At 53.0% G+C, this 16,706-nt stretch overlaps 1 long non-coding RNA gene across 1 annotated transcript in view; it reads right to left on the minus strand.

The window, feature by feature from the left end:
* Positions 1 to 1,331: 1,331 nt before the first annotated feature.
* LOC140393364 (uncharacterized) overlaps positions 1,332 to 16,706 on the minus strand; it is a 29,527-nt gene continuing 14,152 nt past the window's right edge. The window contains exons 2-3 of the long non-coding RNA XR_011935581.1: positions 8,273 to 8,376; positions 1,332 to 1,537 (exon numbers count right to left, since the gene is read on the minus strand). This is a non-coding gene — a long non-coding RNA (uncharacterized lncRNA). The remainder of the gene's footprint in view (positions 1,538 to 8,272; positions 8,377 to 16,706) is intronic.

Raw genomic sequence — 16,706 nt, forward strand, 5'->3', positions numbered from 1 at the left:
TCTGTCTATAATTGCCTGAAGTTTGTTGCTATTGGCCTGTTTATTAACATTCCCGAGTTCTGTGTCACGCACAAACTCTGATTATATATTAATGATCTAGATATTGTGTACACGGGGCACAATTTCAAGAGCTGCACTGTTCCTGTATACCACCTCACACACTTTCTCCCAGTCTGAAAAACCAGTACCCTCTGCTTTCTTGACTGCCAGCCAATTTCAGACCCTCACAACCCTCAGACCCTACCGCCTTAATCCCAGGGGTTTCAATTGTGCTAACAGGTCTATTAAGTGGCCCTTGATTAAAGCCTTTTGAAAATCCATGAACAAAGTATTAACCAGACTACCCTCAAACCGCTTATTATTTCAGAACTCAACCAGCAATTTTTTTATTTAATTCATTTATGGGAGCGGGCCTTGTTGGTTAGACCAGCATTTGCCCATCCCTAGTTACCCCCCTAGTTGCCCCCCCTCCCCAAGGGGGTGGTGAGCTGCCTTTTTGAGCTACTGCAGTCTCCGAGGTACACCCACAGTGCTGTCGGGAATGTCAGGTGTGATGTCCCTTCAACAAATCAATGCTGGCTATCAGTTATAAACATAAGAACATAAGAACTAGGAACAGGAGTAGGCAACCTGGCCCCTCGAGCCTGCTCCACCATTCAATGAGATCATGGCTGATCTTTTGTGGACTCAGCTCCACTTTCCGGCCCAAACACCATAACCCTTAATCACTTTATTTTTCAAAAAACTATCTATCTTTTTCTTAAAAATGTTTAAAGAGGGAGCCTCAACTGCTTCACTGGGCAAGGAATTCCAGAGATTCACAACCCTTTGGGTGAAGAAGTTCCTCCTAAACTCAGTCCTAAATCTACTTCCCCTTATTTTGAGGCTATGCCCCCTAGTTCTGCTTTCACCCGCCAGTGGAAACAACCTGCCCGCATCTATCCTATCTATTCCCTTCATAACCTTATATGTTTCTATAAGATCCCCCCGCATCCTTCTAAACTCCAATGAGTACAGTCCCAGTCTACTCAACCTATCCTCGTAATCCAACCCCTTCAGCTCTGGGATTAACCTAGTGAATCTCCTCTGCACACCCTCCAGTGCCAGTACGTCCTTTCTCAAGTAAGGAGACCAAAACTGAACACAATACTCCAGGTGTGGCCTCACTAACACCTTATACAATTGCAGCATAACCTCCCTAGTCTTAAACTCCATCCCTCTAGCAATGAAGGACAAAATTCAATTTGCCTTCTAATCACCTGTTGCACCTGTAAACCAACTTTTTGTGACTCATGCACTAGCACACCCAGGTCTCTCCGCACAGCAGCATGGTTTAACATTTTATCATTTAAATAATAATCCCTTTTGCATGTTATAAATGGAAACATAAAGTAAAGAGTCGATGGGAGCTGCCTTGGTCAGCTCTCAGACACATTCAAGCAGCCAGCTCAGGAGCAGCACTCGATAGCTCTGGGGCCTGGCAGCAGGTTGCTCCAGTTCCCCCGACGTCAGGCCACGGTGTCGGGTGCAAGGGCACCTGGGGGAGGAAAAGAAAATACATTAAAATGGAAGTACAAAAAAAAGAAAAGAATTGCTCATTTTAACGATGAGCAATAAGCCCCTATTCAATCACTGCAACTTTACAAGTCAATCAATACTGCAGGTGTTAGAGCTCTGAAAAGAACAGAAAACGCTTGAAATACACAACCGGTACCGATGGGACCAGAAATGTGGATTGACAGGGTTGCTTTTTCCACAGGCTCGTTGAGTTTTTATAGTCTTGTCCGCTTTTGTTTTTCATTCAGGACGAAGGGTGTCATATTTGGGTCAGATTGGAAAAAGAAGCCTTGCATTTCTACAGCATGGTCACTCTCCAAAATGCTTCAAAGCACAACAAGGTAGTTTCTATTGCAGTAATAGTTACGTCATCGAAGCAACAGCGGATTTGTACACAGAAAGATTGCACACAGGAATAAGAGAAATTAGCAGTCGCCATTATATTTTGGTGCTGTTAAAACATGGGTCCCAGCAAAAAAAACGGAGCTCCCTGCTCTCCACCGAAAAACGTCAAAGGAGTTTCAACTTCCATTTGAACGTTGAACAGACATTGGCGTTGGAGTATCAGCCCAGGTTGTGTGTTCGGGGCCTGGAGGAACTTGAACCAAAAACCTTCCAAGTCAGAGGAGAGAGTGTCACCAACTGAGGCACACTGCCAGCTGAAATAATGAAGTATCCATGGAGCAGAAATAAGAGATTGAAATACAAACAAAAATGTTTGAGTCAGCAGTTGATTCGATGTCAGGCTCTCTGATGGGAAGGATGACAGGCGACATCCCAACCTCCCCACACCCCCAGTTACGTCTCTCACAAAATCCTCTTCCTGAGTTGCAACCAAGATTGGGATTGCTGCTCAGGCTGTGGTCTATACAAAAGTGCTGCGCGGTGCAAACATCTATCACGGGGCTTCAGCAATGAATGCTTCCACTCATTCCCTTCCCATCCCTGCATGCGAATGGAAAAAGATTTCCCCGTTCAGATGAACAAAGTAACAGCACCATGGAAAACAGGTGGGAGAGGAAAAAAAGGAAAATCCCTAAGCACTTTACAGATCATTCTTCTTCTGTTCTCAAGAATTCAACCTTCCTGTTCTTTTCTAAAAGTTGCCCAATGACATTTCAGCCTCTTCTGTGCTTATTAAGAATTCAATAAATATTTTTTTTCTTCTCATCACGTATGAATCGCTCACACTTGGTTGCTGCTTTTATCTTTGCAACAGTCTGATTCGAGCTTTGAACCTGTGAATGTGTGGATCTGTGAATTCCAGTACTGCTTGATGTCCCAGATCAATGAGCCACCAGGTCCTTCATACTATAGAAACCAGACCATAAAAAAAGCAAACCACGCACTGGGGGTCTTTTCCTAAAAGGGCAGAACTGAGAAACAGGGAAGTTAGATTCTTTATTCATTTGTTCAAGCGATGTGGCCGTCACTGGCCCGGTCAGTATTTACTGCCCATCCCCAACTACCCTCAAAAGAAGGTGGTCCTAAGCTGCCTTCTTGGACCACTTCAGCCCATGTGATGTAGGTATGCCCACAGTGCTGTTAGGGAGGGATTCTAGGATTTTGACCCAGCGACAGTGAAGGAATGGTGAATATTTCCAAATCAAGATGGTGTCATAGAACATAGAACATAGAACGATACAGCGCAGTACAGGCCCTTCGGCCCACAATGTTGCACCGAAACAAAAGCCATCTAACCTACACTATGCCATTATCATCCATATGTTTATCCAATAAACTTTTAAATGCCCTCAATGTTGGCGAGTTCACTACTGTAGCAGGTAGGGCATTCCACGGCCTCACTACTCTTTGCGTAAAGAACCTACCTCTGACCTCTGTCCTATATCTATTACCCCTCAGTTTAAAGCTATGTCCCCTCGTGCCAGCCATTTCCATCCACGGGAGAAGGCTCTCACTGTCCACCCTATCCAACCCTCTAATCATTTTGTATGCCTCTATTAAGTCTCCTCTTAACCTTCTTCTCTCCAACGAAAACAACCTCAAGTCCATCAGCCTTTCCTCATAAGATTTTCCCTCCATACCAGGCAACATCCTGGTAAATCTCCTCTGCACCCGCTCCAAAGCCTCCACGTCCTTCCTATAATGCGGTGACCAGAACTGTACGCAATACTCCAAATGCGGCCGTACCAGAGTTCTGTACAGCTGCAACATGACCTCCTGACTCCGGAACTCAATCCCTCTACCAATAAAGGCCAACACTCCATAGGCCTTCTTCACAACCCTATCAACCTGGGTGGCAACTTTCAGGGATCTATGTACATGGACACCTAGATCCCTCTGCTCATTCACACTTCCAAGAACTTTACCATTAGCCAAATATTCTGCATTCCTGTTATTCCTTCCAAAGTGAATCACCTCACACTTCTCTACATTAAACTCCATTTGCCACCTCTCAGCCCAGCTCTGCAGCTTATCTATATCCCTCTGTAACCTGCTACATCCTTCCACAGTATCAACAACACCACCGACTTTAGTATCGTCTGCAAATTTACTCACCCACCCTTCTGCGCCTTCCTCTAGGCCATTGATAAAAATGACAAACAGCAACGGCCCCAGAACAGATCCTTGTGGTACTCCACTGGAGTGTCGAGCTGGGACGGGAACTTGCAGGTGGTGGTTTTCCCATGCTCCTACTGTCCTTGTCCTTAAAGGTGGTGGAGGCTGTGGGTATGAAAGGTGCTGTCGAAGGAGACTTGGTGAGTGCATCTTGTAGATGGTACACGCTGCTGCCACTATACGTCACTGGTGGAGGGTTTGATAGGGTTAACAGAGAGACACGATGCTTCCACTTGTATGGAGCACCAAATCTAGGAGCTATAAATGTAAAGTGTGTTTTCATGCATTCATGGGGTGTGGACGTCGCTGGCTAGGCTAGCATTTTTGCACATCCCTAATTGCCCTGGAGAAGGTGAGGGTGAGTTGCTTTCTTTCATGATAATGGCATAGTGTAGGTTAGATGGCTTTTGTTTCGGTGCAACATCGTGGGCCGAAGGGCCTGTACTGCGCTGTATTGTTCTATGTTCTATGTTCTATGTATGTTCTTGAACAGCTGGAGGATGTAGCACATCCTCAATGCTGTTCGGGAGGACGTTCCAGGACTTTGACCCAGCGAGAGTGAAGGGACGGTGATATATTTCCAAGTTAGGATGGTGCATGACTTGCAGGGGAACTAGGTGGTGGCGTTTCCATGTGTTTGCTGGCCTTGTCCCTCTAGCTGGCAGCAGCCCTGGATTTGGAAGGTATTATCTGAGGAGGCTTGATGAGATAGTCACTAATAGATCCAATAGGAAATTTAGAAGAACCTCCTTTATTCAAAGACAGTGGAACTCATTATGACAGGGAAGACTTGATGCCAACAGCTTGATGCATTTAAGTGGTAGCTAGCCAAGGACATTAGGGAGAAAAGAACAGTTGATTATGTCGATTGGGTTAGACAAAGTTAAATGGGAGGTGGTTCCAATGGAGCGTAAACTGAATAGATTAGATCACTCAACCCAGATGATCTTTTTCTGCCCTCTACATTCTATGTATTTGTAAGTTATGTTTGAGAGAACTCCACATGCCATTTTGTAAGCACCATGTGTCACTCTCATTTTTATCCTATGTCAGTGAGCTCGTCCCTGCAGTACCGCTGGGCTCAACCACTTATGGGGGGGCTACGAACAAGTCCTAACCTGCAGGGCTCATTCCACTCATTTACTTCCATTAGTTGTTGTGATCTGACCGATGGTAGCTGGCTGGTTTATGCTGCAAAGTGCAGCAGACCAGGATGCAGTGTGCACCTGTAGTTAGCTGTGCTCCAGTACTGTGGCAGCATATCAGCAGTCAGCTCCTCGTCACAAAGGGATTCCACTGCGTGACATGCAAATTGCAATTAGGCAGGGTGGGGGGGGGGGGGGGGGGGGACCACATCAAAGCACCATCGGAATGCTGACATTGCAATCGAAGGTAACATCTTCAAAATAAATCAATGATCCGCAGGAAGAGCATCCTTCCAGAACAGCAGCAGCTAACTGCTCCCAGGGCTGATTGAAACTGAAGTGGCACTCACACTTTTATGGCCGAACCTCCGGTAATCCCTTCTTTTTGAATGAGTGATTTCACCAAAATATATGTCATGGGTTAACAAAAGAATAAGGCCGCAGCCAAGATCCTACTCGTGCCATCATCAAGCAGAGAGTACAGTGGGCCAGGGGCAGGCAGCTTGCTGCACACATCACATTGTGAAAAAAAAAGCAAGATTAACTGTTATATCATTTTAATAAGAACCCATTACCCATCAGGATTTTAAGTGTTTGCGGTTAGCAATTTACTTTTCAAACATAAAGGCTACTGGAGTATTGCAATCCGTTTAATGCAGCAACACCATTAGAACACAGCAGTGAACTTGTACATGGAGAAGAAGTCCCAAGTGGAAGAGACTATCTGAATGAAGTTCGCTGTCTCTGTATATTTTAGTACGAAGTCTTACAACACCAGGTTAAAGTCCAACAGGTTTGTTTCGATGTCACTAGCTTTTGGAGCGCTGCTCCTTCCTCAGGTGAATGCAGAGTTCTGTTCCAGAAACACATATATAGACAAATTCAAAGATGCCAAACAATGCTAGGAATGCGAGCATTAGCAGGTGATTAAATCTTTACAGATCCAGAGATGGGGTAACCCCAGGTTAAAGAGGTGTGAATTGTACCAAGTCAGGACAGTTGGTAGGATTTCGCAGGCCAGATGGTGGGGGATGAATGTAATGCGACATGAATCCCAGGTCCCGGTTGAGGCCGCATTCATGTGTGCGGAACTTGGCTATAAGTTTCTGCTCGGCGATTCTGCGTTGTCGCGGGTCCTGAAGGCCGCCTTGGAGAACGCTTACCCGGAGATCAGAGGCTGAATGCCCTTGACTGCTGAAGTGTTCCCCGACTGGAAGGGAACATTCCTGCCTGGTGATTGTCGCGCGATGTCCGTTCATTCGTTGTCGCAGCGTCTGCATGGTCTCGCCAATGTACCACGCTTCGGGACATCCTTTCCTGCAGCGTATGAGGTAGACAACGTTGGCCGAGTCGCACGAGTATGTACCGCGTACCTGGTGGGTGGTGTTCTCACGTGTAATAGTGGTATCCATGTCGATGATCTGGCACGTCTTGCAGAGATTGCCACGACAGGGTTGTGTGGTGTCGTGGTCACTGTTCTGAAGACTGCAGGACACAGCAAATTACCCAGTCTTCAGAACAGTGACCACGACACCACACAGCCCTGTCATGGCAATCTCTGCAAGACGTGCCAGATCATCGACATGGATACCACTATTACACGTGAGAACGCCACCCACCAGGTACGCGGTACATACTCGTGCGACTCGGCCAACGTTGTCTACCTCATACGCTGCAGGAAAGGATGTCCCGAAGCGTGGTACATTGGCGAGACCATGCAGACGCTGCGACAACGAATGAACAGACATCACGCAACAATCACCAGGCAGGAAAGTTCCCTTCCAGTCGGGGAACACTTCAGCACTCAAGGGCATTCAGCCTCTGATCTCCGGGTAAGCGTTCTCCAAGGCGGCCTTCAGGACCCGCGACAACGCAGAATCGCCGAGCAGAAACTTATAGCCAAGTTCCGCACACATGAGTGCGGCCTCAACCGGGACCTGGGATTCATGTCGCATTACATTCATCCCCCACCATCTGGCCTGCAAAATCCTACCAACTGTCCTGGCTTGATACAATTCACACCTCTTTAACCTGGGGTTACCCCATCTCTGGATCTGTAAAGATTTAATCACCTGCTAATGCTCGCATTCCTAGCATTGTTTGACATCTTTGAATTTGTCTATATATGTGTTTCTGGAACAGACCTCTGCATTCACCTGAGGAAGGAGCAGCGCTCCGAAAGCTAGTGACATCGAAACAAACCTGTTGGACTTTAACCTGGTGTTGTAAGACTTCGTACTGTGCTCACCCCAGTCCAACGCCGGCATCTCCACATTCTGTATATTTTGTCAGTGTAGCTGAGCAATCAGGAGCAATACTTTGATTGACGAAGCAGGGAAGTAGCACAAACCCTGATCAGACTGATGGGGTGAATCTCTCCTGTCGGCAGATTGCAAGGGTCCTGTGGGAAGAGTTTAGACAGTCTTATCCCAGTTCACAGTGCCTTCAGGCCCATAGCTCAAAACCAGGGAAGTGGATATTGAAAAGGAGACGTTTACAAGGCCATGGGACGGATTAGATAGCCCATTGAAACAGCCGTCCCATGTACAAAGGGCCACAAGGCCTCTTGCCATGCGGTGTAAATGTTGGATACATCTCATTATGCATTAACCAGGCACAGTCTGGTTGACTGCTGGCGAGAGAATTGACAAAAGTACCACATTCATAGTTTAGCAAACAAAGGACTTCCATTCATATAGAGCATCTCACATTCCCAAGATCCCAAAGTTCTGCATAGCTGACAATCACTTTTGAAATGTTGTTTTGGAGACAAATAACAGATAATTTTATAATGGGATCCAAAAAATTGAGTCTACATTCTATTCTCAACAGGAGATCAATGAAAAGAATGACATTGTCATGCCTCAACCAAACAGGTTTTTGAGTAAGAGACATAGAACGCAGCCAGAGCCAGGCACTGCCTGTAAACCAGACACATGACAGAACAGCAGCAGGCATATCAGGTGGAAAGATGCACAGAAAGAGTGTACCTGGAAGGGGGCAAAAGTGCCAGGCCCCGAGGATTGCAGGCATTTCAGCGGGGGATGCTGTCCGCCAGACTGGAGCAGGCTACCAGAGACCTGGACACCGATCACTGTGGATTGAGAGGAGCACAATGAGATGGACAGTGTGCAAAAGCACAACGCAACAACCAGATCAGACCAGAATGAAACAGCCAACAACAGGTTCCCGAGTTCCACCCTCTACAGAAACCCCAGCCCTTTCCCAATCACTAAGTCAGTCAGATACCAACTCCCAGCAACTGTATCTTACACATTAAGAATGCCACAAATTGAATTCTCAGTCAAAGGCTTCAGCGATTTTCCCCTGTGCAGGTTAATATTCCACCTGGAAAGCCAAAAACTGATCATGCACCTTGCACTAAGTGTATTTTAACCTTTTATACTACAATAGGTACTAGCAGTGCATAGTTTTCCCATTGCAGAGAGCCCATTACATACTTAATGTATCCTTTAAAGAAAGCAGGGAACTAAATATTTTCACAGATAGGTTCCTAGTCATGCATGCCGTAAAGCTTTAAATAGGATCTGTAAGTAGCACAAAAGATTTCAGTTAAAAAACTGCAGGGGCACTTGAGTTTTTTATTCTGTGCCCAACTGATCGGTGATAAACACCACTAGTTCAATTATAAACTTTGGTCATTTCAGAGTTGGATGATGCTTGCTCGATAATTCATAGGGAAGTATAGGGGTGAGGGAGGTAGTTCACAACCTCTCTCACTGGTATTTGGAGCAACTTGATACAAGACTGTCACAGACTAAGCAAATCAGCCTTCAGCTGCACAAACTTTTTCCATAGAATCAGAGAATTTACAGTGCAGAAGGAGGCCATTCAGCCCATCGAGTCTGCACCGGCCCTTGGAAAGAGCAGCCCACTCAATCCACACCTCCACGCTATCCTCGTAACCCAGTAAACCCACCTAACCTTTTTGGACACTTTATCACGGCCAATCCACCTAACCTGCACATCTTTGGACTGTGGGAGGAAACCGGGAAACCCACGCAGACACGGGGAGAACGCGCAGACTCCGCACAGACAGTGACCCGAGCTGGGAATCGTACCAGGGACCCTGGAGCTGTGAAGCAACAGTGCTAACCACTACGCTACCGTGCTGCCCTTTGCTGCACCTGTTCATCTCTGCTCACAGGCTGCCTGTGGGACATGGGTAGAATTGGAAATCCGGCTCACTCTCTTTAACTTGCTCCCCAACAAAAAACAAAAAAGGATTGTAAATAGGAAAGAGAACAATCTAAGTCGGCATACAAAGTAAAAGGAATCACTAATAACAGAGCTTTATTTCAAAAGCAGCAAACCTCCCAATCCACACCTCTTGCCGACAGGAAATACCTGGCTTCAACTGGCAAATGCACAGAAAAGCATGTTTCAAATCAGCTCTGCGAAATGGGGAAAATTGCAAACTCAGACCCATGACCCATCACCGTGTGGAGATCACAGGCACAGACCGGGGTCCCATCACAGTGTGGGGGAATCACAGGCACAGACCCGGGTCCCATCACAGTGTGGGGGAATCACAGGCACAGACCCGGGTCCCATCACCGTGTGGAGATCACAGGCACAGACCCGGGTCCCATCACCGTGTGGAGATCACAGGCACAGACCCGGGTCCCATCACCGTGTGGAGATCACAGGCACAGACCCGGGTCCCATCACCGTGTGGAGATCACAGGCACAGACCCGGGTCCCATCACCGTGTGGAGATCACAGGCACAGACCCGTGTCCCATCACCGTGTGGAGATCACAGGCACAGACTGGGTCCCATCACCGTGTGGAGATCACAGGCACAGACCCGGGTCCCATCACCGTGTGGAGATCACAGGCACAGACCCGGGTCCCATCACCGTGTGGAGATCACAGGCACAGACCCGGGTCCCATCACCGTGTGGAGATCACAGGCACAGACCCGGGTCCCATCACCGTGTGGAGATCACAGGCACAGACCCGTGTCCCATCACCGTGTGGAGATCACAGGCACAGACTGGGTCCCATCACCGTGTGGAGATCACAGACACAGACCCGGGTCCCATCACCGTGTGGAGATCACAGGCACAGACCCGGGTCCCATCACCGTGTGGAGATCACAGGCACAGACTCGGGTCCCATCACAGTGTGGGGGAATCACAGGCACAGACCCGGGTCCCATCACCGTGTGGAGATCACAGGCACAGACCCGGGTCCCATCACCGTGTGGAGATCACAGGCACAGACCCGGGTCCCATCACCGTGTGGAGATCACAGGCACAGACTCGGGTCCCATCACAGTGTGGGGGAATCACAGGCACAGACTCGGGTCCCATCACCCTGTGGAGATCACAGGCACAGACCCGGGTCCCATCACCGTGTGGAGATCACAGGCACAGACCCGGGTCCCACCACCGTGTGGAGATCACAGGCACAGACCCGGGTCCCATCACCGTGTGGAGATCACAGGCACAGACCCGGGTCCCATCACCGTGTGGAGATCACAGGCACAGACCCGGGACCCATCACCGTGTGGAGATCACAGGCACAGACCGGGATACCATCACAGTGTGGGGGAATCACAGGCACAGACCCGGGTCCCATCACAGTGTGGGGGAATCACAGGCACAGACCCGGGTCCCATCACCGTGTGGAGATCACAGGCACAGACCCGGGTCCCATCACCGTGTGGAGATCACAGGCACAGACCCGGGTCCCATCACCGTGTGGAGATCACAGGCACAGACCCGGGTCCCATCACCGTGTGGAGATCACAGGCACAAACCCGGGTCCCATCACCGTGTGGAGATCACAGGCACAGACCCGTGTCCCATCACCGTGTGGAGATCACAGGCACAGACTGGGTCCCATCACCGTGTGGAGATCACAGGCACAGACCCGGGTCCCATCACCGTGTGGAGATCACAGGCACAGACCTGGGTCCCATCACCGTGTGGAGATCACAGGCACAGACCCGGGTCCCATCACCGTGTGGAGATCACAGGCACAGACTCGGGTCCCATCACAGTGTGGGGGAATCACAGGCACAGACCCGGGTCCCATCACCGTGTGGAGATCACAGGCACAGACCCGGGTCCCATCACCGTGTGGAGATCACAGGCACAGACCCGGGTCCCATCACCGTGTGGAGATCACAGGCACAGACTCGGGTCCCATCACAGTGTGGGGGAATCACAGGCACAGACTCGGGTCCCATCACCCTGTGGAGATCACAGGCACAAACCCGGGTCCCACCACCGTGTGGAGATCACAGGCACAGACCCGGGTCCCACCACCGTGTGGAGATCACAGGCACAGACCCGGGTCCCATCACCGTGTGGAGATCACAGGCACAGACCCGGGTCCCATCACCGTGTGGAGATCACAGGCACAGACCCGGGACCCATCACCGTGTGGAGATCACAGGCACAGACCCGGGTCCCATCACCGTGTGGAGATCACAGGCACAGACCCGGGTCCCATCATAGTGTGGAGATCACAGGCACAGACTCGGGTCCCATCACCGTGTGGGGGAATCACAGGCACAGACCCGGGTCCCATCACCGTGTGGAGATCACAGGCACAGACCCGGGTCCCATCACCGTGTGGAGATCACAGGCACAGACCCGGGTCCCATCACAGTGTGGGGGAATCACAGGCACAGACCCGGGTCCCATCACAGTGTGGGGGAATCACAGGCACAGACCCGGATCCCATCACCGTGTGGAGATCACAGGCACAGACCCGGGTCCCATCACCGTGTGGAGATCACAGGCACAGACCCGGGTCCCATCACCGTGTGGAGATCACAGGCACAGACCCGGGTCCCATCACCGTGTGGAGATCACAGGCACAGACCCGGGTCCCATCACCGTGTGGAGATCACAGGCACAGACCCGTGTCCCATCACCGTGTGGAGATCACAGGCACAGACTGGGTCCCATCACCGTGTGGAGATCACAGGCACAGACCCGGGTCCCATCACCGTGTGGAGATCACAGGCACAGACCTGGGTCCCATCACCGTGTGGAGATCACAGGCACAGACCCGGGTCCCATCACCGTGTGGAGATCACAGGCACAGACTCGGGTCCCATCACAGTGTGGGGGAATCACAGGCACAGACCCGGGTCCCATCACCGTGTGGAGATCACAGGCACAGACCCGGGTCCCATCACCGTGTGGAGATCACAGGCACAGACCCGGGTCCCATCACCGTGTGGAGATCACAGGCACAGACTCGGGTCCCATCACAGTGTGGGGGATTCACAGGCACAGACTCGGGTCCCATCACCCTGTGGAGATCACAGGCACAAACCCGGGTCCCACCACCGTGTGGAGATCACAGGCACAGACCCGGGTCCCACCACCGTGTGGAGATCACAGGCACAGACCCGGGTCCCATCACCGTGTGGAGATCACAGGCACAGACCCGGGTCCCATCACCGTGTGGAGATCACAGGCACAGACCCGGGACCCATCACCGTGTGGAGATCACAGGCACAGACCCGGGTCCCATCACCGTGTGGAGATCACAGGCACAGACCCGGGTCCCATCATAGTGTGGAGATCACAGGCACAGACTCGGGTCCCATCACCGTGTGGAGATCACAGGCACAGACCCGGGTCCCACCACCGTGTGGAGATCACAGGCACAGACCCGGGTCCCATCACCGTGTGGAGATCACAGGCACAGACCCGGGTCCCATCACCGTGTGGAGATCACAGGCACAGACCCGGGACCCATCACCGTGTGGAGATCACAGGCACAGACCCGGGTCCCATCACCGTGTGGAGATCACAGGCACAGACCCGGGTCCCATCACCGTGTGGAGATCACAGGCACAGACCCGGGTCCCACCACCGTGTGGAGATCACAGGCACAGACCCGGGTCCCATCACCGTGTGGAGATCACAGGCACAGACCCGGGTCCCATCACCGTGTGGAGATCACAGGCACAGACCCGGGTCCCATCACCGTGTGGAGATCACAGGCACAGACCCGGGTCCCATCACCGTGTGGAGATCACAGGCACAGACCCGGGTCCCACCACCGTGTGGAGATCACAGGCACAGACCCGGGTCCCATCACCGTGTGGAGATCACAGGCACAGACCCGGGTCCCATCACCGTGTGGAGATCACAGGCACAGACTCGGGTCCCATCACAGTGTGGGGGAATCACAGGCACAGACTCGGGTCCCATCACCCTGTGGCGATCACAGGCACAAACCCGGGTCCCATCACCGTGTGGAGATCACAGGCACAGACCCGGGTCCCACCACCGTGTGGAGATCACAGGCACAGACCCGGGTCCCATCACCGTGTGGAGATCACAGGCACAGACCCGGGTCCCATCACCGTGTGGAGATCACAGGCACAGACCCGGGACCCATCACTGTGTGGAGATCACAGGCACAGACCCGGGTCCCATCACCGTGTGGAGATCACAGGCACAGACTCGGGTCCCATCACCCTGTGGAGATCACAGGCACAGACCCGGGTCCCATCACCGTGTGGAGATCACAGGCACAGACCCGGGTCCCACCACCGTGTGGAGATCACAGGCACAGACCCGGGTCCCATCACCGTGTGGAGATCACAGGCACAGACCCGGGTCCCATCACCGTGTGGAGATCACAGGCACAGACCCGGGACCCATCACCGTGTGGAGATCACAGGCACAGACCCGGGTCCCATCACCGTGTGGAGATCACAGGCACAGACCCGGGTCCCATCACCGTGTGGAGATCACAGGCACAGACCCGAGTCCCATCACAGTGTGGGGGTCACAGGCACAGACCCGGGTCCCATCACCGTGTGGAGATCACAGGCACAGACCCGTGTCCCATCACCGTGTGGAGATCACAGGCACAGACCCGTGTCCCATCACCGTGTGGAGATCACAGGCACAGACTGGGTCCCATCACCGTGTGGAGATCACAGGCACAGACCCGTGTCCCATCACCGTGTGGAGATCACAGGCACAGACTCGGGTCCCATCACAGTGTGGGGGAATCACAGGCACAGACCCGGGTCCCATCACCATGTGGAGATCACAGGCACAGACCCGGGTCCCATCACCGTGTGGAGATCACAGGCACAGACCCGGGTCCCATCACCGTGTGGAGATCACAGGCACAGACTCGGGTCCCATCACAGTGTGGGGGAATCACAGGCACAGACTCGGGTCCCATCACCCTGTGGAGATCACAGGCACAAACCCGGGTCCCATCACCGTGTGGAGATCACAGGCACAGACCCGGGTCCCACCACCGTGTGGAGATCACAGGCACAGACCCGGGTCCCATCACCGTGTGGAGATCACAGGCACAGACCCGGGTCCCATCACCGTGTGGAGATCACAGGCACAGACCCGGGACCCATCACCGTGTGGAGATCACAGGCACAGACCCGGGTCCCATCGCCGTGTGGAGATCACAGGCACAGACCCGGGTCCCATCACAGTGTGGAGATCACAGGCACAGACTCGGGTCCCATCACCGTGTGGAGATCACAGGCACAGACCCGGGTCCCACCACCGTGTGGAGATCACAGGCACAGACCCGGGTCCCATCACCGTGTGGAGATCACAGGCACAGACCCGGGTCCCATCACCGTGTGGAGATCACAGGCACAGACCCGGGACCCATCACCGTGTGGAGATCACAGGCACAGACCCGGGTCCCATCACCGTGTGGAGATCACAGGCACAGACCCGGGTCCCATCACCGTGTGGAGATCACAGGCACAGACCCGGGTCCCACCACCGTGTGGAGATCACAGGCACAGACCCGGGTCCCATCACCGTGTGGAGATCACAGGCACAGACCCGGGTCCCATCACCGTGTGGAGATCACAGGCACAGACCCGGGTCCCATCACCGTGTGGAGATCACAGGCACAGACCCGGGTCCCATCACCGTGTGGAGATCACAGGCACAGACCCGGGTCCCATCACCGTGTGGAGATCACAGGCACAGACCCGGGTCCCATCACCGTGTGGAGATCACAGGCACAGACCCGGGTCCCACCACCGTGTGGAGATCACAGGCACAGACCCGGGTCCCATCACCGTGTGGAGATCACAGGCACAGACCCGGGTCCCATCACCGTGTGGAGATCACAGGCACAGACTCGGGTCCCATCACAGTGTGGGGGAATCACAGGCACAGACTCGGGTCCCATCACCCTGTGGCGATCACAGGCACAAACCCGGGTCCCATCACCGTGTGGAGATCACAGGCACAGACCCGGGTCCCACCACCGTGTGGAGATCACAGGCACAGACCCGGGTCCCATCACCGTGTGGAGATCACAGGCACAGACCCGGGACCCATCACCGTGTGGAGATCACAGGCACAGACCCGGGTCCCATCACCGTGTGGAGATCACAGGCACAGACTCGGGTCCCATCACCCTGTGGAGATCACAGGCACAGACCCGGGTCCCATCACCGTGTGGAGATCACAGGCACAGACCCGGGTCCCACCACCGTGTGGAGATCACAGGCACAGACCCGGGTCCCATCACCGTGTGGAGATCACAGGCACAGACCCGGGTCCCATCACCGTGTGGAGATCACAGGCACAGACCCGGGACCCATCACCGTTTGGAGATCACAGGCACAGACCCGGGTCCCATCACCGTGTGGAGATCACAGGCACAGACCCGGGTCCCATCACCGTGTGGAGATCACAGGCACAGACCCGAGTCCCATCACAGTGTGGGGGTCACAGGCACAGACCCGGGTCCCATCACCGTGTGGAGATCACAGGCACAGACCCGTGTCCCATCACCGTGTGGAGATCACAGGCACAGACCCGAGTCCCATCACCGTGTGGAGATCACAGGCACAGACTGGGTCCCATCACCGTGTGGAGATCACAGGCACAGACCCGTGTCCCATCACCGTGTGGAGATCACAGGCACAGACTCGGGTCCCATCACAGTGTGGGGGAATCACAGGCACAGACCCGGGTCCCATCACCGTGTGGAGATCACAGGCACAGACCCGGGTCCCATCACCGTGTGGAGATCACAGGCACAGACCCGGGTCCCATCACCGTGTGGAGATCACAGGCACAGACTCGGGTCCCATCACAGTGTGGGGGAATCACAGGCACAGACTCGGGTCCCATCACCCTGTGGAGATCACAGGCACAAACCCGGGTCCCATCACCGTGTGGAGATCACAGGCACAGACCCGGGTCCCACCACCGTGTGGAGATCACAGGCACAGACCCGGGTCCCATCACCGTGTGGAGATCACAGGCACAGACCCGGGTCCCATCACCGTGTGGAGATCACAGGCACAGACCCGGGACCCATCACCGTGTGGAGATCACAGGCACAGACCCGGGTCCCATCACCGTGTGGAGATCACAGGCACAGACCCGGGTCCCATCACAGTGTGGAGATCACAG

Source organism: Scyliorhinus torazame, chromosome 16 (genome assembly GCF_047496885.1).
Source record: "Scyliorhinus torazame isolate Kashiwa2021f chromosome 16, sScyTor2.1, whole genome shotgun sequence".
Lineage (NCBI taxonomy): Eukaryota > Metazoa > Chordata > Chondrichthyes > Carcharhiniformes > Scyliorhinidae > Scyliorhinus > Scyliorhinus torazame.